This window comes from Loxodonta africana, chromosome 3, assembly GCF_030014295.1.
Source record: "Loxodonta africana isolate mLoxAfr1 chromosome 3, mLoxAfr1.hap2, whole genome shotgun sequence".
Classification (NCBI taxonomy): Eukaryota; Metazoa; Chordata; class Mammalia; order Proboscidea; family Elephantidae; genus Loxodonta; species Loxodonta africana.
In genome coordinates this window covers 11345298-11366614 of record NC_087344.1, presented here as the reverse complement: position 1 = coordinate 11366614, position 21317 = coordinate 11345298, and the positions used below count along the sequence as shown (strand labels likewise).

Here is a 21317-nt window from a genome sequence, read left to right as displayed (position 1 = left end):
TTTTTTTTTTTTTTTTCCATTGGGAGGACATGAAGTCCCTGAGTGGCACAAAAGGCTAAGCGCTTGACTAATAACTGAAAGGTTGGCGATTCAAACCCACCCAAATGCGCCTCAGAAGACAGGCTGGCAATCTGCTTCTGAAAAGGTCACAGCCTGGAAAACCCCATGGAGCGGTTCTACTCTTCACACTTGGGGTCGCCATGAGTCGGAATCAACTCGAGGGCAGTTAACAACAGCAACGGAGCTTTCTCGTGGACGTTGTATCAAGTTAGCTTATATAGTGAAACGGACCACCCCAAAATGTAATGGCTTTACACAACAGTCGTTTATTTAGCTGGTGTTTCTGTAGGTTAGCTAGGCAGGCATTTTGGTCTGGGCTAGGGTTTTAGGGCTAGGGTTTGTGGAAGCCTGGAAGCAGCAGTTGAGAAATCAAACGACTCATCGCACTGGGCAAATCTGCTGCAAAAGACCTCTTTAAAGTGTTTAAAAGCAAAGATGTTACTTTAAGGACTGAGGTGTACCTGACTCAATCCATGGTGTTTTCAGTTGTCTTCTATGTATGTGAAAACTGGACAATGAATAAGGAAGACTAAAGAAGAACTGATGCTTTCGAATTATGGTGTTGGCAAAGAATATTGACTATACCATGGACTGCCAGAAGAGTGAACAAATCTAATCTGTCTTGGAAGAAATACAATTAGAATGCTCCTTAGAAGCAAGGATGGTGAGACTTAGGGTTAGGGTTAGGGTTAGGGTTAGGGTTAGGGTTAGGGTTAGGGTTAGGGTTAGGGTTAGGACATACTTTGAACATATTATCAGGGGGGACCAGCCTCTGGAAAAGGACATCATGCATGGTAAAATAGAGGGTCAACAAAAAAGAGGAAGACCCTTAATGAGATGGATTGACAGGGTGGCTGCAACAATGGGCTCAAACATAGCAATGATTGTGTGGATGGCGCAGGACCGAATAGCATTTCGTTCTGTTGTACAAGGGTTGCTATGAGTCGGAACTAACTTGACAGCACTCAACAAAACAACAGGGTTAGGGTTAGTCAGGCTGGATTCTCTCACATGTCTGGGATCAGCTAGTGGGTTGCCTGGTGACTCGAAAACCTAGTGTGGCCTCACTTATATGTATGGAAGATGGTGCTGGCTGTCAGCTGGGACGCCTTGGTTTTCCTCCCTGTGGCCGCCCATCCTTCAAGAGGCCAGCTTGGTCTTGGATCACGTGATGGCCCCAAGGTTCCAAGAACAGGCAGAGGTCAATCTCTAGTACACACTTTTTAGGTCTGTGTTTAGATCATGTTTGCCGATGTCTTATTGGCCAAAGCAAGTCACAAGTCCAAGTGAACATATTGAAGGGGTGGGGAGATAGGTTTCACCTGTTGATGAGAGGGGACGCATTTGTGGCTGTTTTTTTTTCTCTTTTTTTGTCCACAGAACCCAAGGATCGGAAACAGAGGGGCTCGTGAAACATGTTAGCCAGGACTTAGAGTTCAGTCAGACGCCAGAACTACGTGTGGTGTGACTGAGAATCTAAAATGATTTTTCTGAATAGTTATTTAATTTCCCCAATTCCATTGATTGAATAATCAATTCTTTCCCCAGTGATTCTTGATGTTTTATCACGTGTTAATTCAATCAGAAACCATGGCCTGCTTCTGCAATATCAATTCTATTTCGTTCATCTGTGTCTCTTCTTCCCCATTACCGTACTGATTTAATCATTATAGATTTAGAACATATTTTGATAACTGGTGGATGTAGTTTTTCTCTATTACACTTTTTTGCAGTGTTCATTGTTCTTGTTGAACTTAAGAATCTCCAATTCTACCCTCTCCAACAAAATAAGAAAAAAATCTTTACAAAATCCATTGAGATTTTGATTTTAAAATTGTATTAAATCTACATGAATTTAAGAAGTCAATACCTTAGTATTTTTTCTTTCCAGGCAGATATGTGATCACTTTCTCCATTTGATGAAATCTTTTATGTTGTTCCTTTTTCATATTTACCTGTATGTTTCTTGTTATGAGAATGCCTGGTTCTCATATCGTAGTTTTTGTTGTTAGTTGTCACTGTGAATAAGCAGATTTATCCTGAATCCAGATCCTTTGGTAAAATTGATTGTCGTTGTTGTTAGTTGTCGTTGAGTCGATTCTGACTCATAGTGACCCCTTGTGACAGAGTAGAAGCACTCTGCAGGGTTTTCTTGGCTGTAATCTTTATGAAAGCAGATCCCCAAGTCCTTTATTCTGCAGACCCATTGTGTGGGTTTGAACACCAACCTTTTCAGTTAGCAGCTAAGCAGGTGAGTGTTTTCGCCACCATGGCTCCTTGTAAAATTGATAGTAGGTTTTTAATTTTTTCATTTGTTATATGCAATTTTATCCTCTACAAATGTGTTTTTTTTTTTTTTTTATCCTTTCTAATAGTGTACATCTCTTTTCTGTTTTAAATCTTATTTCTATTGACTAGGACTTCTAGACTAATATTAAATATTTAACAATGGTATTACTTGACATCCATGTTTAATAGATTTCCTAATATAAAATCATCCTTGCTTTCCTGTGGTAAACGCTACTTAGTCATGATGAATTATTCTTTTAGCATAATGTTCTGTTTGGTTTGCTAAGTTTTGTTTTGCTTTGTTTCGTTTTTTGGATTTTTGCCATTTGTGTTCATGAGTGAAATTGTGCTGTGTTTTTGTTGTTTTCTTTTGTAATCTCTTCATCAGGTTTTACTATCAGATATTCTAGCCAGATAAAATGAATTAGGTAATTTCCATTTAAAATGCTTTAGAATTATAGCGTCAAGACTAACAGTCCCTTGAACAACCCCCCTGAAGTATTTGTTAAAGAAATCTTAAATAGTGCTATGATCTTTTGGGGGAATAATTCTTTGATAATTAAAAAAAAAAATCGTACTAGGTTCTTAGAGAATTCAGCTTAAAACGTTTTTTTAAACCTCAGGTAAAATCTTTTGGAATCAGCTTTTATGATTCATGTTTTCTTAGTAATCATTTCATTGAGATTTTCACATTTGTCGTTGGGTGCTGTTGGGTCAATTCTGACTCATAGCAACCCCACATGACAGAGTAGATCTGCCGCATAGGATTTTCTATGTTGTAATCTTTATGGGAGCAAATCGCCAGGCCTTTCTTCTGTGGAACTGCTGATGTTTTGGTTAGCAGCCACGCACCACCAGGGCTCCTTTTTTTTTTTTCACATTTAAACTCAAAAACTAAACCCGCTGCTGTCGAGTTGATTCCGACTGAATTTGTGATGAAAAGTAGGCATTACAAAGTCTACGCAGCCAATAACCAAAAAAACAAATGCATTGCTATCAGGTTGATTCTGACTCAGCGACCCTGTAAGACCGAGTAGCGCTGCCCCGTAGAGTTCCCAGGGCTGTAATCTTTACTGAAGCAGGCTGCCACATCTTTCTTCCATGGAGGGCTGGTGAGTGTGAACCGCTGACCTTTCAGTTAGCAGCCGAGTGCTTAACCACTGCACCACCAGGGCGTTTTCCACATTTAGCAGCATGCAATTATACTTAATATAGTTTTTTTTTTTTTTTTTTTATGGCGACCCCATGTATGTCAGGTAGAACTGTGTTCTATAGGGTCTTTTTTTTTTTAATTTATTGTGCTTTAGGTAAAAGTTTATACTTACTATAATTTTGTTGTATATTCTCCTTTTTCTCTGTATTTGCCACTTTTGCTTATTTATTTATTTTTTTTTGGAAAAGCATATCTGGGATTTATTTCATTTGCCTCCCCCCCCCAATTTATTAATTACTGTTAAAATTTTAATTCTTTTTATTTTTAGATTATTTGGGGACATGCTTTTCTTTCTGTTCTTCTTATTCTGGTGTTAGATATTCAGGTGACTCACTAGCCGCCTAAATCCTTTTAGGAATAAATTGGAGGATGTGTGAATGAAGAATTCAGTCTCATTCTTTTAATACAAGTAAGACTTTTAAAGCCATGAATTTACCTCTTAATGTGGCTTTGGCTACTCTCACAGATTTTGGCTATAGAACAATTTTGTTCTCATTCTTTTCTTTTTGGCTTTTTAATTTAATTTGTTCTCATTTTCTAAAGAGTTTATGATGATAAATTTTTGCCAATTTAACATTTTTGAGGTGTACAGTTTAGTGATGTCAGTTACACTAATCATGAGGTACAGCCGTCTATGATGAAAATTTTGATTTATTTTTGATCATCATTAATAGAAAAGCTGCTGTCGTGTGCCTGCTTTCTTTCAATCACTTTATATAAATTATCTCATTTAATTTTAATGGTCAGCCTATGAATTATCCTTGTTTTATAGTCTGTTTCACAGCAGATGAAACCAAGCTCCAAGAGAGGTTAAATGACTTGCCCAAGTTCACACAGATAATGGGGCAGGGGGTGAGATATGGAAAGTAGAGGGCACTGGGATTTAGTCCATAATCTGTTTTGATTCTAAATCATGTGACCAAGTAGAACTGCCCCATAGGATTTCCAAGGAGCGGCTGGTGGATTCGAACTGCCAACCATTTGGTTAGCAACCAAGCTCTTAATCACTGTGCCACCAGGGCTCTGGCAACAGGTACACTGCCTCTCCAGTTGAGTGAGTTTTAATCACTGGTTGTCAGGGCTTAAAAAAAACTATCATTTTAATGATTGCCTCAGTCTCTAGTTGATGGGGTTTAAAAATAAATTAACTTGTAGTTTTGCATGAGCAGCCCCCAAATGGGACCTGGATGATTTCTGCATTTTATAATTTGTCGCAGTCTCTTGGTGGCTAAGTGGCTGCTGGGTTGGCTCTTGTAAATGTCTGTGAAAGCTTGAAGCGTAAGTGAGCTTAGAGTCAAAGCTTGGAGCCTAGAACTCCACTAGGAAAAATTACCCTGCAACCAGTGTGCACGTGGTTGTTGTTGTTAGGTGCCATTGCAGCGATTCTGACTCACAGCAATCCCATGTGACAGGGTGGAGCCGCCCCGTAGGGCTTCCTAGGCTGTAATCTCTGTGAGAGTGGGTCATCAGGTACTCCTCCCACAGAGCCGCTGGGTGGGTTGGAACTGCCAACCTTTTGGTTATCAGGCGGGCGCTGAACCATTGCACAAGCACGTGGAGTGTGAAAATAAAGGCTTGACTGCTGGCAAAATGTCCCTGCCCTACCAGAGTTACAATTTGTTTCTGGAAAGTTCTGATTCCACGCTCGCTTGATTACCCCAGCTGCCTTGCCTCCCAAGACAGCTGGAACCAGTTTTTCCAAATGTACTTTCTCTCTCCTTCCCTCATCATGTGCTTGTGGTTTGGTGATGCTGGCTTGGAGGAGTGAGGGCTGGGCCAGGGCTGAACTTGACCTGTGAGCTGACCTGCTGTTTGGCCCTTGGGTCTATTTCTGGGCCTTGCTCTCAACGTGAGGATGCTTCAAGCCAAGGCAACTTGCTGTGACGTCAGGCAGTCAAACCTTTTCTTTAAATCGGTCTGTGATTCATCTTTATTTTTATGGGCCCGTATCACATTAGAAGTATTACAGTAGGAGTTTTTGTTTGAAATCTAATAAGGGTTTTAATCTGCCATCTGGAGCCTGTGCGCCTTGTACTTTTTTATTGTTCATGACTAAGAGTTGTGTTAGGGGGGAATGGGTTTGGCGAGGTTGCTAACATCCGCCTGGAGTATCAGTCCCATTACCCAAACCCTCTGTTTTCTGTCTTGGCTGCAGCTGGAGTCTGAGAGCATGGTCCTGCCATGGGTTTCTTTTATTTTATTCTTTTTTTTATTGTGGTGAAAATATACACAACCCCCCAAAACAAACAAGCAAACAAAAAACAAGCCTGTTGCTGTCAATTTAATTCTGACTCATAGCAACCCTATAGGACACAGTAGAACTGCCCCACAGGGTTTCCAAGGAGAAGCTGGTAGATTTGAACTGCCAACCTTTTGGTTAGCAGCCGAACTCTTAACCACTGTGCCACCAGGGCACATGACCCAACATATGCCGATTCAACAACTTCTACATGTATAATTATTTCACAGGAGAAAGACCTGGGAATCTGGTCCTGTAAAGATCTCCCCCCCGCCCGAAAAAAAAAAAAACTCATTGCTGTTGAGTCAATTCTGTCTCAGAGTGACCCATAGGGCTTCCAAGGCTGTAATCATTACTGAAGCAGACTGCCACATCTTTCTCCCGCAGGGTGGCTGGTGGGTTCAAACCGCTGACCTTTCGGTTAGCAGCCCAGTGCTTAACCACTTGCCACCAGGGCTCCTTTTCTGTAAAGATTACAGCTTAGGAAACCCTATGGGGCAGTTCTACTCTGTCCTATAAGGTCATTATGAGTCAGAATCGACTCGAGCACAGTGGTTTAATCACTAATAATCTCTAGTTTCTATATGTTTGTGTATTTCATATAAGTGAGATCGTACAGTACTTATCCTTTTGAGACTGATTCATTTCACTCAGCTTGATGTTTTCAAGGTTCATCCGCATTGTGGCATGCATCAGGACTTCATTTCTCTTTACGGCTGCATGATATTCCATTTTGTGTATAGACCACATTGTGTTTATCCATTTATCTGTTTTTTTTTTTTTTTTGTGCTTTAGATGAAGATTTACAGAACAAATTAGTTTCTCGTTAAAAAATTAGTACACATATCATTTTATGACATTGGTTAACAACCCTACAACATGTCCACACTCTCCCTTCTCAACCTTGGGTTACCTATTACCAGCTTTCCTGTTTCCTCCTGCCTTCTTTCTATTCCTTGCCCCGGGGCTGGTATACCCCTTTAGTCTTGTTTTGTTTTTATGGGCCTGTCCAATCTTTGGCTGCAGGGTGAACTTGAGAGTGACTTCATTACTGAGCTGAAAGGGTGTCCACGGGCCATACTCTCAGGGTTTCTCCAGTCTCTGTCAGGCCAGAAAGTCTGGTCTTTCTTTTTGAGTTAGAATTTTGTTCTACGTTTTTCCCTAGCTCTGTCTTGTGATCCCCATCAGAGCAGCCAGCGGTGGTAGCTGAAGTGTGTCTAGTTGTACTGGACTGAGTCTGGTGGAGGCCGTGGTAGATGTGGTCCATTAGTCCTTTGGACTAATCTTTCCCTTATATCTTTAATTTTCTTCATTCTTCCTTGCTCCCAAAGGGGTGAGACCAGTGGAGGATCCTACATGGCTTCTCACAGGCTTTTAAGACCCCAGATGCTACTCACCAAAATAGAATATAGAACATATTCTTTATAAACTGTGTTATACCAATTGAGCTAGGTGTTCCCTGAGGCCATAGTCCCCATAGCCCTCAACCCAGCAATTCGGTCCCTCAGGGAGTCTGGATGTGTCTATGGAGCTTCAGTGACTCTGCCTTATTATTATCCATTCATCTGTTGATGGGCATTTTGGCTATTGTGTAAAGTGCTTCAGTGAACACTAGTGTACAAGTTTCTGTCTGTGTTTCTGCCTTCACTTCTTCAGGGTCTGTACCTAGGAGTGGAATTGCTGGGTCATATGGTAGTTCTGTGTTCAACTTTTTGAGGAGCCGCTAAAATGTTTTCTACAGTGGCTGTGCCATTTTACATTCCCACCAGCAATGGATGAGAGTTCCAGTTTCCCCACATCCTCGCCAACATTTGTTATTTTCTGTTTTTTTTGTCTTAGCCACCCTAGTGGGAGTGAAATGATATCTTATTGTTGTTTTGAGCGTCTTTCTGATGGCTAGGAGCCCTGATGGCGCAGTGGTTAAAGCACTTGGCTGCTTATCTAAAAGGTTGGTGGTTCAAATCCACCAGCTACTCTGCGGGAGAAAGGTGTGGCAATCTGCTCCCCTAAGGATTTACAGCCTTGGAAACCCTGTATGGCAATTCTGCTCTGTCCGACAGCATTGCTAGGAGTCGAAATTGACTCAGAGGGACTGGGTTTGTTTTTTTTTTTTTTTTTGGTTTTTGCTTCTGACGGTTAACGACGCTGAGTGTCTTTTCATGTGTTGTTGTTTGATTTCTTGACTGCTGCTTGGAAAAATATAGATAAAAGCAAAAGCATTAAGTCACCCTAAAATCCACCCCAGAGCCATAACTTCTTAACTTTGATGCGAAATCTTCCATAATTTTCTCTGCAAACATTTATGAGTCAAATGGAATCATGTTATGCATTAATAAAAATGAGACTCTATGAGGCCAGAGAAAAATCTACTTTTTTTTTCTCTTAGATTTAAAACTATCTTTCCTTGTAGATATGAATCTATATCAGGTTTTAAATTTCTGCGCTGGCCAACAGTTGAGTGAGTTTACTGTTATCACCCAGGGTCTCCATTTGAGTCTTACTTAATTTGATCCTCACTGTGTGCTAATAATGGCTGGCTAGTTAGCTCAGTTGGTTAGAGCATGGTGTTAATAATGCCCCAATCCTGGGTTTGATCCCCGTATGGGCCGCTTTCTCTTGGAAACCCTCATGGTGTGCTGGTTAGGGGGTATGGCTCCTAACCAAAAGGTCAGCAGTTCAAACCCACCAGGCGCTCCTTGGAAACTCTATGGGCAGTTCTACTCTGACCTATAGGGTCACTATGAGTTGGAAATGACTCCATGGCAACGGGTTTGGTTTGCTTTTTTTTGGGTGTGCTAACAGAGAAACCCTGGTGGCATAGTGGTTAAGAGCTGTGGCTGCTAACCAGAAGGTCAGCAGTTCAAATCTACCAGCCGCTCATTGGAAACTGTATGGGGCAGTTCTACCCTGTCCTATAGGGTTGCTATGAGTTGGGATTGACTCAACAGCAATGGATTTTTTGGGTTTGGGTTTTTTAATAGAGAAGCCCTGGTGGCGCAGTGATTAAGAGCTCAGCTGCTAACCAAAAGGTTGGCAGTTCAAATCCACCAGCCACTCCTTGGAAACCCTATGGGGCAGTTCTACTCCGTCCTCTAGGGTCCCTATGAGTTGAAATCAACTTGATAGCAACGGGTTTGGTTTTGGTGTGCTAATAGAGGAGGCCTGGTGGTGCAGTGGTTAAGTGCTCTGTTGCTAATTGGAAGGTGGGCAGTTCCAATCTACCAGTTGCTTCTTAGGAGAAAGATGTGGCAGCCTGCTTCTGTAAAGATTACAGCTTTGGAAACGCTATGGGGCAGTTCTACCCTGTCACATGGAGTCGCTATGAATCGAAAGTGACTGGATGTCAGCTAACAACAACAACAATGACTAACCTAAAGATCCGTGGTTTGAATCCACTCAGGGGTCCTGAGGAAGAAAGGTCTGGCAATCTGCTTCCCTAAAGATTACAGCCAAGAAAGCCCTGTAGTTTCTACTCTGTAACATGGGGTCGCTGTGAGTTGGAATCAACTCTATGGCAATGGGTTTGGTTTTGGTTTGTGTTGCTAATAAGCGTGGTAATCCTTGTGACAACTCTGCTGGAAATTATTGTAGTCTCCCATTTGATAGACGAGGAAACTGAGGCACCAGGAGAGTAGCTTGGCCAATGTCAGAGATTCTGAACCAGCTCTGTGCAATGTGGTCTGCGCCCCCGTGTGTCTCAGTGACCCCACCTCAGCCTCTCAGCTGCTCCCTGCAGGCTTCCTACCTGCCCTGCAGGGTTGTCCTAGTTATCAGTGGAGACGTGGCATGGAAAGGTGTGGTATAGCCTTGTGACATTCTGTACAAATGTGAGCTGCAACCCAACAAGTCTCCTGTCCTATCTTATCTAAAAAAAAAAAAAATTTTTTTTTAACAGAACAAAGTATGATCTGCACAATCCCTCCCTGAGCCAGAGGTGATAGATTCTGAAAGTGGGTCTTCTTGCATCCGGGACTCTGCAGGGAGATGGAAGCTGCCGCCTAGCAGTGCTGGGCGTGTGTCCCAGGAAGGGGCCGACTCAGCAGGCCTTGCTTCGGATGTCACAGGTGCCGTCATCATTCCGATTTGGATTTCAGGTGTTGGGTGAAGGCGGGGCCGCTTGCTAATGGCCTGGGCTTCTCCTGGGTGGATTCCACAGCAGGAATCCATTTGCTAGACTTTTCTTTTGTTTTGTTTTGGTTTTTTACGTGAAAGTTTACAGCTCAAGTTAATTTCTCATACAAAAATTTGTTCCTATGTTGTTATGTGACACTAGTTGCAGTCTCTATAATGTGACAGCACACTCCCCCTTTCCACCCCGGGTTTTATGCATCCATTCAACCAGTTCTTGTCCCTTCCTGCCTCCTCATCTTGCCTCTGGACAGGAGCCGCCCATTTGGTCTCATGTATCTACTTGAACTAAGAAGCACACTCTTCACAAGTATTATTTTGTTTTATAGTCCGGTCTAATCTTTATCTGAAGAGCGGGCTTCCGGAATGGCTTTAGTTCTGGGTTAACAGAGTGTCTGGGGGCTAGACTTTTCTGAGCTGGTTGTTGTTGTTAACTGTCGAGCCAGCTCCGACTCCTGACAACCCCATGCACAATGGAACAAAGCACTGCCTGGTCCTGCGCCGTGCCTGTGATAAGCTGCAGACAGGACTGTTGTGATCCGTAGGGTTTCATTGACTGATTTTTCAGAAGTAGATAGCCAGGCCTTTCTTCCTGGTCTGCCTTCGTCTGGAAGCTCCGCTGAAACCTGTTCAGCATCACAGCAACGTGCAAGCCTCCACTGAGAAATGGGTGGTGACCGCGGATGAGGAGCATTGGCTGGGAATCGAACCCGGGTCTCCCACATGGAAGGCGAGTGTTCTACCACTGAACCATGACTACTTCTCTCAAAGCCTAACCAGGTACAATCACCCAGCACAGGTCTGCATTCCCTGTCCCAGGCACTGGGGTTTTTGTTGAGAAAATTCAGAGGAACAGGTCAGAGAAGTTTCAGCAACACTCATGTTGTACCGATCATATGCACTTTGGGTAAAGTGAGTTGGAATTTTCTACCTGAGCAGGGCAAGTGTCTGGTGGCCCTGGGCAGTCGATGGTTTCATTTGGAGAGTGGCTTGATGCTGGAACAAACATGCAGGCCACCCAACTTCACTGCAGACCTACCCTGTGTCCAGTCCGACACTGAGCTGTCAGGGGTGCTCATGTGGAAGGTGTGTGTTCTTTGTCCTCGGGAGCTGTGATTTTGGGGGGCAGAAGTCTGAAACCTCAGCCCCCTCCCTTTGTATTTTTCTATTCAGCATTTCACTGTGTGCTTCATTTGATTTTTTCGATTGGAAATAATGACCAGGTAGAATGGTGCAAACAGTTCACGCTCTTGGCTGCTAATTGAAAGATTGGAGATTTGAGTCCACCCAGAGGTACCTCAGAAGAAAAGCTTGGTGATCTCTTTCTGCACGACCAGCCATTGGAAGCCCAGTGAAGCACGGTTCTGCTCTGACATGCATGGAGTTGCCATGAGTTGCAGTCAACATGACAGCAGCTGGTTTTTTAGAAATCCAGCTGGAGAAATGGTCACCCGTGTTTTGAGGTCACGTGGCTGCAGTTTAAACCTTTTGGCATTAAGTCGATTCCAACTTATCGTGACCCTACAGGACAGGGTAGAGCTGCCCCATAGGGTTTCCGAGACTGTAGTCTTTACGGAAGCAGACTGCCACATCTTTCTCCCGCCAAATGACTGGTGGGTTCGAACCGCTGACCTTTTGGTTAGCAGCCGAGCACTTAACCACTGCACTGCCAGGGCTTCTTGGCTGCAGTGTAGCCCCTGGTAATCCGAGGAAGGGGGCCACTGAGGGGCATCTTAGCCCATGGGAGACTCTGTGCTGGCAGAGAACGGGGAGGGAAGTGGGAACAGTGCGTAGCTCCTCCACCCTGGACTCTGGAGGCTCTCTGAGGCCTGAGACCTGTCCCGTCGTTGGACTTACTTCCCCTTCCCTTCCCTCTTGCGTCAACGCAAAGCTGGACTCCTGTCTCAGATCACTTTCTATGTTGATGTGACAGTGGCATTTTCCCAGGAAATTAGTGCTTCACTTATTTATTTTTCTTAACAGACGTTATTTTTTAGAGTAGTTTTAGGTTGACAGAAAACTGTGCAGGAAGTACAGAAAGTTCCCATGGCCCCCCCCCCATTATTAACATCTCACAGCCCTGTGGTGCATTTGTTATAATGATGAACCAATATTGATGTATCGTTATTAACTAAAGGCCGAAGTTTACATTAGTTTCCATTGTTGCATAGGTCCTACGTCCTTTAGGTAAAGTGAGTTGAAATTTCTCACCTGAGCAGGGCAAGTATCTTTTTGTGTTGTACCAAACCAGGAAAACCAAACCAGTTGTCCTGGAGTCAACTCTGACCGTCATGGATTGAATTATGGCCCCCCCCAAAATGTGTATATCACCTTGGTTAGGCCATGTTCCCAGTATTCGGTGGTGGTCCTCCATTTTGTGATTGTAATTTTATGTTAAAAGAATTAGAATGAGATTGTAACACCTTTACTGCGTCACATCCCTGATCCAATATAAAGGGAGTTCCCCTGGGGTGTGGCCTGCACCACCTTTTATCTCTCGGGAGATAAAAAGGAAAGGGAAGTAAGTAGAGAGTTGGGAACCTCAGGACACCAAGAAAGCAGTGCCGGAGCAGAGCGCATCCATTTAACCTGAAGTTCCTGCACTGAGATGCTCCCAGACCAAGGGAAGACTGACAGATAACAAGGTCCCTCCTCCAGAGCTGACAGAGAGAGAAAGCCTTCCCCTGGAGCCGGCGCCCTGAATTCAGACTTCTAGCCTACTGGCCTGTGAGAGAATAAACTTCTCTTTGTTAAAGCCGTCCACTTATGGTATTTCTGTTATAGCAGCAGTAGATGACTAAGACAGCGACCCCACATGTGTCAAGAGTAGAACCACGCAACTGTGCTCTGTAGGGTTTTCAAGGCTGTGATCTTTCGGAAGCAGATTGCCAGGTCTTTCTTTCTTTCTTTTTTTTTTTTCTCTCCAAAATTAAAATATTTAACTCTTCAGAAGACACTGTTAAGGGAATGAAAAGACAAGCCACAGGTGGGAGGAACATATTTGCAAATCATGTAACTGACAAACGACTTGTGCACAGAATATATAAAGATTGTTCAAAACTCAACAGTAAGAGAACAAACAACGTGATAAAAACACGGGCAAAATATTTGAACGGACCCTTCAGTAAAGAAGTTATGTGGATGCCAGCTAATCACATGAAAAGCTGCTCAGAGTCACCAGTCATTAAGGAAATGCAGACAACGACGTTAAGATACACGGCATGCCCATCAGAATGGTCAAAATTTAAAAACAAACTACAACTGACAGTGCCAGGTCTTTCTTCTGAGGTGCCTCCAAGTGGGTTTGAACCCCCAACCTTTTGGTTAGTAGTCGAGTGCCACTCAGGGACTTCTTTGTGTCACACAGTCCTGTGGGTTTTGACAAATGCATAATATCATGTATCCACCATTTCAGTATCATGCAGAATAGTTTCACTGCCCTAAAATGGCCCTGGAATCCACTCATTCATCCCTCCCCACCTCCCCTTGAGCCCCTGGCAACCACTGATCTTTTCACTGTCTCTGTAGTTTCGCTTGGAGCCCTGTGGCACAGTGGTTAAGAACTTGGCTCCTAACCAAAACGTTGGCAGTTCGAATCCACCAGGGATCCTATAGGGTCGCCATGAGTCAGAATCGACTCGACGGCAACGGATTTGGTTTTTTGGTATAGTTGGGCTTTTTCCAGAATGTCCCCTAGTAGGAATCATACAGTGTGTAGTCCTTTCAATGGCCTCTTTCACTTTCAGTGGCCTCTTTCAGTCAATATGCAGTTAAGGTGGTGCCATGTGTTTCCGTAGCTTGATAGCTCGTTTCTTTTCAGTGCTTTATTTTTTTCTTCTGTTTAATTTGTTTTGGGGTATTGAGAGATGGGGACTTCCTTAATGTGGGACTGAAAACTGTTATGGATTTAATTTGTGATTCCGCATACTCTAAGGAGCTCTGGCGGCGCAACGGTTAAGGACTCGTCTGCTAACTGAAAGGTTGGCAGTTCGAACCTACCCAGCAGCTCTGGGGGAGCAAAACATGGCGATCTGCTCGCGTAACAATTACAGCCTAGGAAACTCTATAGGGCAGTTCTACTCTGTCATGTTGGGCCACTGTGAATTGAAATCGGCTCCACTGCACCTAAAAACAACAACATGTTTAATCTGAATCTCTTCGACTGATTTTCAGGGCCTGGGTGGCCCGGCCAAGTCTAGGCTGGGAGGGTTCTCTTTCAGCCCTCTGGGAGACTCACGAGTGTAAAAATGGATTCAAGGGGGAAGAAGCCCTTCCCTTTGAAACTTCGCCTTCGTGCCTTCTTCTTCCTGGTTTTACATGGAAAGTTTATGATGTGAGGATACATCCCAAACTGTGGGTGTACATTTTTTTTATTCAACTTTATTGAGTTTTAATTTACACACAATAAGATGCACCTGGTAGAGCTCTATAGCAGTCCCTAGGTAGCACTATTGGTTAAGCGCTACGTTACTCACCAAAAGGTTAGCGGTTTGAACCCACTCAGAGGCACCTCAGAAGGCAGGCCTGGTGACCAGTCTACTTCTGAAAACTCGGCCATTGAAAACCCTGTGGAGCACAGTTCTACTCAGACGTACACGGTGCCGCCCTGAGTCTGAATTAACTTCACAGGAGCCGCCCTGAGTCTGAATTGACTTCACGGGAGCTGGTTAACTGGTTAATAACCTTCTGAGCGTCTTTCAAGGGTGGAAAAGCTGGAGGCCGAGCCTCGTCCCGTTTGTAGACTGTTGACCGGGTTTAAAGTTCAGCAGGCCGGTGTTGAGGCAGAAAGGAGAGATGATTGATTTAGAATGATGATTGGATTCTGGCAGACGCTCTCGTGAGCATCTGTGAAAAACCTATTTCCAGAAATATTTTTTAAGAAGGGATTAAAAAAAAAAAAACCCTTGTTTTCATGATTTGAAGATATGAAAGTGAGTGTTATGAAGTCTCATCCTTAGGCCCTGGTACTCTGAATTGTCAATTTTCACACTTTTCCTCTGGAATATGTTGCATTGAGAAAGATGCACAAGAGAAGGGTGTGCAACACTTGTATGGCTTAGCAAATACTCATAAGGGAACACCCAGCCCAGCCCAGCCCAGCCCAGCCCAGCCCAGCTCAGCTCAGCTCAGGTCAAGCTCCTTGGAAGATCCTGTTCCAATCATAAATCCTTTTCTCTCCCCAGAGATATCTGTTTGTAAATGACCCTCAAGACTATACATGTTTTTTTCACAATTGCATTTATCTATCTGTTTATTTTTTGAAAAGATTGAGGTTGTCAAGGATTTCATTTTACTTGGATCCACAGTCAACACCCATGGAAGCAGTAGTCAAGAAATCAAAAGACACATTGCATTGGGCAAATCTGCTGCAAAAGACCTCTTAAAAGTGTTGAAAAGCAAAGATGTCACCTTGAGGACTAAGGTGTGCCTGACACAAGCCATGGTATCTTCAATCACATATGCTTAAGAAAGCTGGACAATGAATAAGGAAGACCGAAGAACTGACGCCTTTGAATTGTGGTGTTGGAGAAGAATATTGAATATACCATGGACTGCCAAAAGAACAAACAAATCTGTCTTAGAAGAAGTACAACCAAAATGCTCCTTAGAAGTAAGGATGGTGAGACTCCGTCGCACAAACTTTGGACATATTATCAGGAGGGATCAGTCCCTGGAGAAGGACATCTTACTTGGTAAAGTAGAGGGTCATCAAAAAAGAGGAAGACCCTCAACGAGATGGATTGACTCAATGGCTGCGACAGTGGGCTTGAGCATAGCAACAATTGTTAGCACGGCACAGGACTGGGCAATGTTTCGTTCTGTTGTGCATAGAGTTGCTATGAGTCAGAACTGACTCGATGGCACCCAACAGCAACAATAGCATCTATTTATTTTGCTTTTTGCATTTATTTTTAATTGTGGCAAAAACACACATATCAGAACATTTGCCAGTTCAACAGTTTTTTTTTTTTTTGCGTATAATTCAGTGACATTGATTACATTTTTTGTGTTGTGCAACCATTAAAAAAAAAAAAAAGTTGTCATTGAGTAGATTCTGACTCTTGGCAAGCCCATGCCCCACAGGGTTTTTCTTGCCTGTAATCTTTATGGAAGCAGATAGCCAGGCCTTTCTTTTGAGTTACCTCTGGGTGGGTTCGAACTGCCAACCTTTAGATTAGTAGTTAAGCAGAAGCAGTCATTGCCACTATCTTTTTCGAAATCATTCCACCACCATTAACAGAAACTCAGTGCGCCCTAAGCAGTGACACCGCCTTTCCCCTATTCCTACCCCTAGTAACCCCTAATAAGCTTTAGTTTTTATATTGTTGCCTATTCCATTAAAGTGACATCATACAGTATCTGTCCTTTTGTGACTGACTTATTTCCCTCCGCATCACGTCTTCAAGGTTCATCCGTGTTGTGGCGTGCATCAGGACTTCATTTCTCTTTATGGGTGCATAATATTCCTCTGCGTGTATAGCCCACGTTGTGCTTATCCATTCATCTGTTGATGGTGCACTTCTTTTAATGGTGGTAAATATATAGGTAACAATACATTTGCCATTTCGACAACCTTCACACGTTGAATGACATGAATTGTGTTCCTCAGGTTGGGCAACCATCACCATTCCCCATTCCCCTAAATTTCCCATCACGCTTAACGGAAGCTCAGTGTCCCAAGGCTACGTTCTTAACAGCTAACTGTTGACACATATACGATACTGCACACATTTCAAATGGATCCACAGCATTCTATTCATGGTACAAAAACCGTGCAGTCAAATCAGGTGAAATTCACTACCGTTGTTTTTGTACATCTGGAACTTTGGCCTTCAGAAGAATCCCATACTGGCAGCGACTTAATACCACGTTTCAAACACCGAGCGTGTATTCCATCACGTATGAGGATGTATCATGCTGAGTTCCAGGGAAATCCAAAGCTAAGATGTAAATAGGAAACCCTGATCCATAAAGGACCTGGCAGGAATACATGGTTATATTTTCAAAGGCTGTTTAGAAGCTCCTAGCACTAGGGTGGTATCTACAAATGCCAAATTATCAAAACCAAAGATTAAAAACAAAACAACTTAACAGCCGTGTTCAAGGAAGCACTCTGTCTTAGCGATCAAGGGCTCTGATGAGTTTCAACCACAACCCACTGGGTGGATTGTGTATCCTTTTCGTATCTCTGTTTTCCCACCTGTAAAATGGGAAATATAATCCAAGCTTCCTCATGGAACTGTTAGAAGACTTAACTGAGATAATGCACGTAAAACATTTAGCACAAAGTCAGTGCTCGTTTCCACCCCGTCTGTCAGTGTGGTTGTACTGTGGTGGCCTGCGTGTTGCTGTGATGCTGGAAGCTATGCCACCAGTGTTCCACATAACAGCAGCGTCACCCACGGTGGACAGGTTTCAGTGGTGCTTCCAGACTAAGACTAGGAAGAAAGGCTTGGTAATCAACTTCTGAAAATCAGCCAATGAAAACTCGATGGATCACAACAGAATTTTCCCTGATACAGTGCTGGAAGATGAGCCTCTTAGGTTGGAGGGCACTTGAAGTACACCATGGCTACAGCCATGGACTCGAGCATACCAGCAACTGAGAAGGTGGTGCAGGACCAGGCAGTGTTTCCTCCCTGAGTCGGAGCTGACTCAATGGCAACTAATAAGGACTCGTTTAGAGCTATAAAATCAGGGTTCAGTTTAAGGAGGGTGAAAGAGAAAGCAGTTGAGCAAAAGCCATGTTAAAAAATACAGTTATCCATGTTTCTTTTGTTAAAAACAAAACATGACATGTATACACACACATACAAAACCACGTTTATAATCTGTAGTTTCGGGTTATTAAAGAACTTTGGTAAGAGTCAGAGTAAATACATCTTTCATTAGTTAGGAGCAAAAAAAAAAAGATGTTTGACTCTCCTGGGGTGCTCAACGTTATACGGACTGGATGTCCTCAGTATGAAAGTGTTGGATCTGCTGGGTGGCAGGGTGGACCAGTGGGCAGCTTTAGGGGGTATGGAAGAGTATGGCATGGAGTTTCTGTCACTGACCATCTGTTTCCCAGCACTTAGCATCAGGGCTTGATTGTGGAAGTTTCTGGAAGGCTGCGGTCCTGTTTTATATCTAAATCCCCCTTACCTAGCACATGTCAGAGGACACTGTGGTGCAGTGGTTAGAGGCTTGGTTTGTAACCCAGCCCCACCACTTCCTAGCTGTGGGACCCTGGGCAAGTTACTGGACTTCTTTGGGGACTCTCAGTTTTCTCATCTATAAATTAGGAATAGAGATGTATCCACAAAGTTGTGATTCAGAAAGATAATGCTGTAAGTGGTAAGTACTCAGCAAGTTGTAGTTACATTGTTGCTGTTATTATGATTGGTTGTGGTTGGCTGCCGTCAAGCCCACCCTGACTCATGATGACCCCTCGCACAGTGGAACGGAATGCTGCCCTGTCCTGTGCCATTCCCTTGATCAGATGTGGATTGGATCGCTGTGATCCACAGGGTTTTCATTGGCCAATTTTCAGAAGTCGATTGCCAGACCTTTCCTCCTAGTCCATCTTAGGAAGCTCTGCTGAAACCCTGTTCAGCGTCATAAAACACACAAGCCTCTGCTGACAGATGGGCGGTAATTACTTTTTACTTTTAATTCATTTTTAATTGAGATATTTATCACACAATAAAATGCTTAGATGTTCGGTTTAATGAGTTTTGATGTATATATACATTCATATAACTACCACTGGAAGCAAGATGAAGAAAGAATGTTTCCATCACCCTAGGCAGTTTTATTCTGCCCTTTCCCAATTAATTCCACCTGTCCCCTAGGCATGTCGTACTACTGTGATGGTTACTAGTATCATTAGGTCCCTGCGTGGTGCAAACTGTGCCGGACTAATAACTGAAAAGTTGGCAGTTAGAACCTGCCCAGCAGTGCTGTGGAAGAAAGGCCTGGGATCTACTTCCAAAAAAAAAAAAAAAAAAATCAGGCATTGAAATCCCTACGGAGCTGAGTTCTACTCTCTAACCCATGAGGTTGCCATGAGTTGGAATCGACTCGACGGTATCAGGCGTGTTTTTATTAGTATCATTATTGATCGTAATTGTTTGAATTATTTTTTGAAGAAGACGAGAGCGGAGAAAGGAATGGTTAAAGCAACGAAGGATCTGGGGCAAGAGTGAGGGTAGCTCATCTAGGAATCCTTGTCACTACAAGAATTCTCACGCCAATCATGCAAAAATTACGGTACATGCCTGGGACTCAGACATGGCTTATTGTTGTCGTTGAGGCGTTTACAGGCAAGCAAGTTCAGGATCAGGAACTCCCCCCCATCCCACCTTTTACTAAACTTCTAGAATGTTCCATGGAGATTCCCTGCTTTTTAATTTCCTCCACGCAGGCTATCCCAGGCAAGTGGGCAATTCTAAGTTTCTGTAATTCAGTGGCTCATGGCTTCTGGCTCTCAATCCAGAGGCCGCCCAGGACCTTGAGCGAGCCAAGGGAGTGAGGTCCCAATGCCCCGAGCCAGGCGGGGGGGCTGTAGGCTTTGAAAGGCCACAGCTTTGGCTACAGACACGTGTTCCTTTGGCGTTCACTTTGTTCAAAACACATTCCCTAGATAGTTTGTCTTCTGTACAGACCTCTGTGGTTCCGTGGAGTGCTGGAGGGCCTTGCTGTGTCAACAACAGTCTGAATTAATCTCTCCTACGAGACTATATAGGAGTAGGGGTGATTCAGTGGTAGAATTATCGCCTTCCATGCAGGAGCCCTGGGTTCGATTCCTGGCCGGTGCACCTCATGCCCAGCCACCTGTCAGTGGAGGGTCGTGTGTTGCTAGGATGCTGAACAGGTTTCAGCAGAGCTTCCAGACTAAGCGAAGAAAGGCCTGGTGATCTGCTTCTAAAAATCAGCCAGTGAAATCTTTCTGGTTCACAATGGTCCGATCTGCCACCGATCACGGGTATGGTACAGGACTGGGCAGTGTTTCATTCTGTTTGGATGAGCTTGCCATGAGTTGGGGGTCGACTCAATGGTGGCTAACAACAAGGAGAGTCTGTGAGCTAATATTTATGGGGGTGGGGTCCCACTGCAAGCCAGATACTGCGTGGATTATCTCACTAGCTGCGCAGATGTGGTGGGCATCGTTGTTCTTCCCATTTTATGGAGGAAGAGACTGAGGCTTAGAGAAACATAAATAGCTTGCACAAGATGACCCAGTTGCCTCCAGGGTGGGCTGCACCTCTGTTCCTGACCTGAGCCTGGAGCAGGTGACTTTTCTGTCTCTCACCCCGTCATGGATTGAATTGTGTCCCCCCAAAACATGTGTCAACTTGGCTAGGCCATGATTCCCAGTATTGTGTAGATGTCCACCATTTTGTCATCTGATGCGATTTTCCTATGTGTTGTAAATCCTGTCTCTATATGTTAATGAGATGGGACTAGTGGCAGTTATGTTGATGAGACTCAATCTACAAGATTAGGTTGTGTTTTAAGCCAATCTCTTTTGAGATATAAAAAAGAGAAGCAAGCAGAGAGACATAAGGGACCTCATATCAACAAGAAAGAAGCACTGGGAGCAGAGTGCGTCCTTTGGACCTGGGTCCCTGCCCAAAGATGCTCCTTGACCAGGGGCTAATTGATGACAAAGACCTTCCTCCAGAGCCGACAGACAGAGAAAGCCTTCCCCTGGAGCTGATGCCTTGAATTCGGACTTCTAGGCTCCTAGACTGTGAGAGAATAAACTTCTGTTAAAGCCATCCACTTGTGGTATTTCTGTTATAGCAGCACTAGATAACTAAGACCTCCACCCCGCAACCCCTGTCCATCACCAAGGCTTCTCTCGCTCTCTCTGTTTTTATTGTGGTGAACCCTGTTTTTATTGTGGTGGATATGTGTGTGTGTGTGTGTGTGTTTATAACCAAACATCTGCCATTTCAACGTTTTTTACATGTACAGTTCAGTGACATAAATTACATTCACCATGTTCTCCATGGTATGCAACCATCACCACTATCGTTTCTGAACTGTTCCATCACCCTTATCAGAAGCTCAGAACCCTGAGCGATGCTAAGCAATGACTACCCCTTTCCCCCTCCCTCCCCTAAACCTACTGCCACGACTCATATCGACCTTATAGGACAGAGTAGAGTTGCCCCCATAGGGTTTCCAAGACTGTAAACCTTTACAAAAGCAGACCGCCACATCTTTCTCCCATAGAATGGCTGATGAGTTCGAACCACTGACCTTTTGGTTCACAGCCGAGCACTTTAACCACTGCACCACCAGGGCTCCTTCCTCCCCTGATACTCACTAGCAGACTTTGATCTCTCCACGTTTACCTATTCTAGATATTTTGTATCAATGGGATCATAGAACATTTGT

The 21317-nt window shown here is 43.8% G+C and overlaps 1 protein-coding gene across 3 annotated transcripts in view; it reads left to right on the top strand.

Annotated features, from left to right (window-relative positions):
• Nucleotides 1-21317, top strand: part of INSR (insulin receptor) — a 180183-nt gene that overhangs the window by 50601 nt on the left and 108265 nt on the right. Inside the window, exon 1 of one of the 3 annotated variants that reach the window (XM_064280453.1) lies at nucleotides 9731-9865. The exons of the other annotated variants lie outside the window; for them this stretch is intronic. The gene's annotated coding sequence lies outside the window, so the exon portion shown is untranslated. Of the gene's footprint in view, nucleotides 1-9730; nucleotides 9866-21317 lie in introns of those variants that run through there. 3 annotated transcript variants of the gene reach the window in all.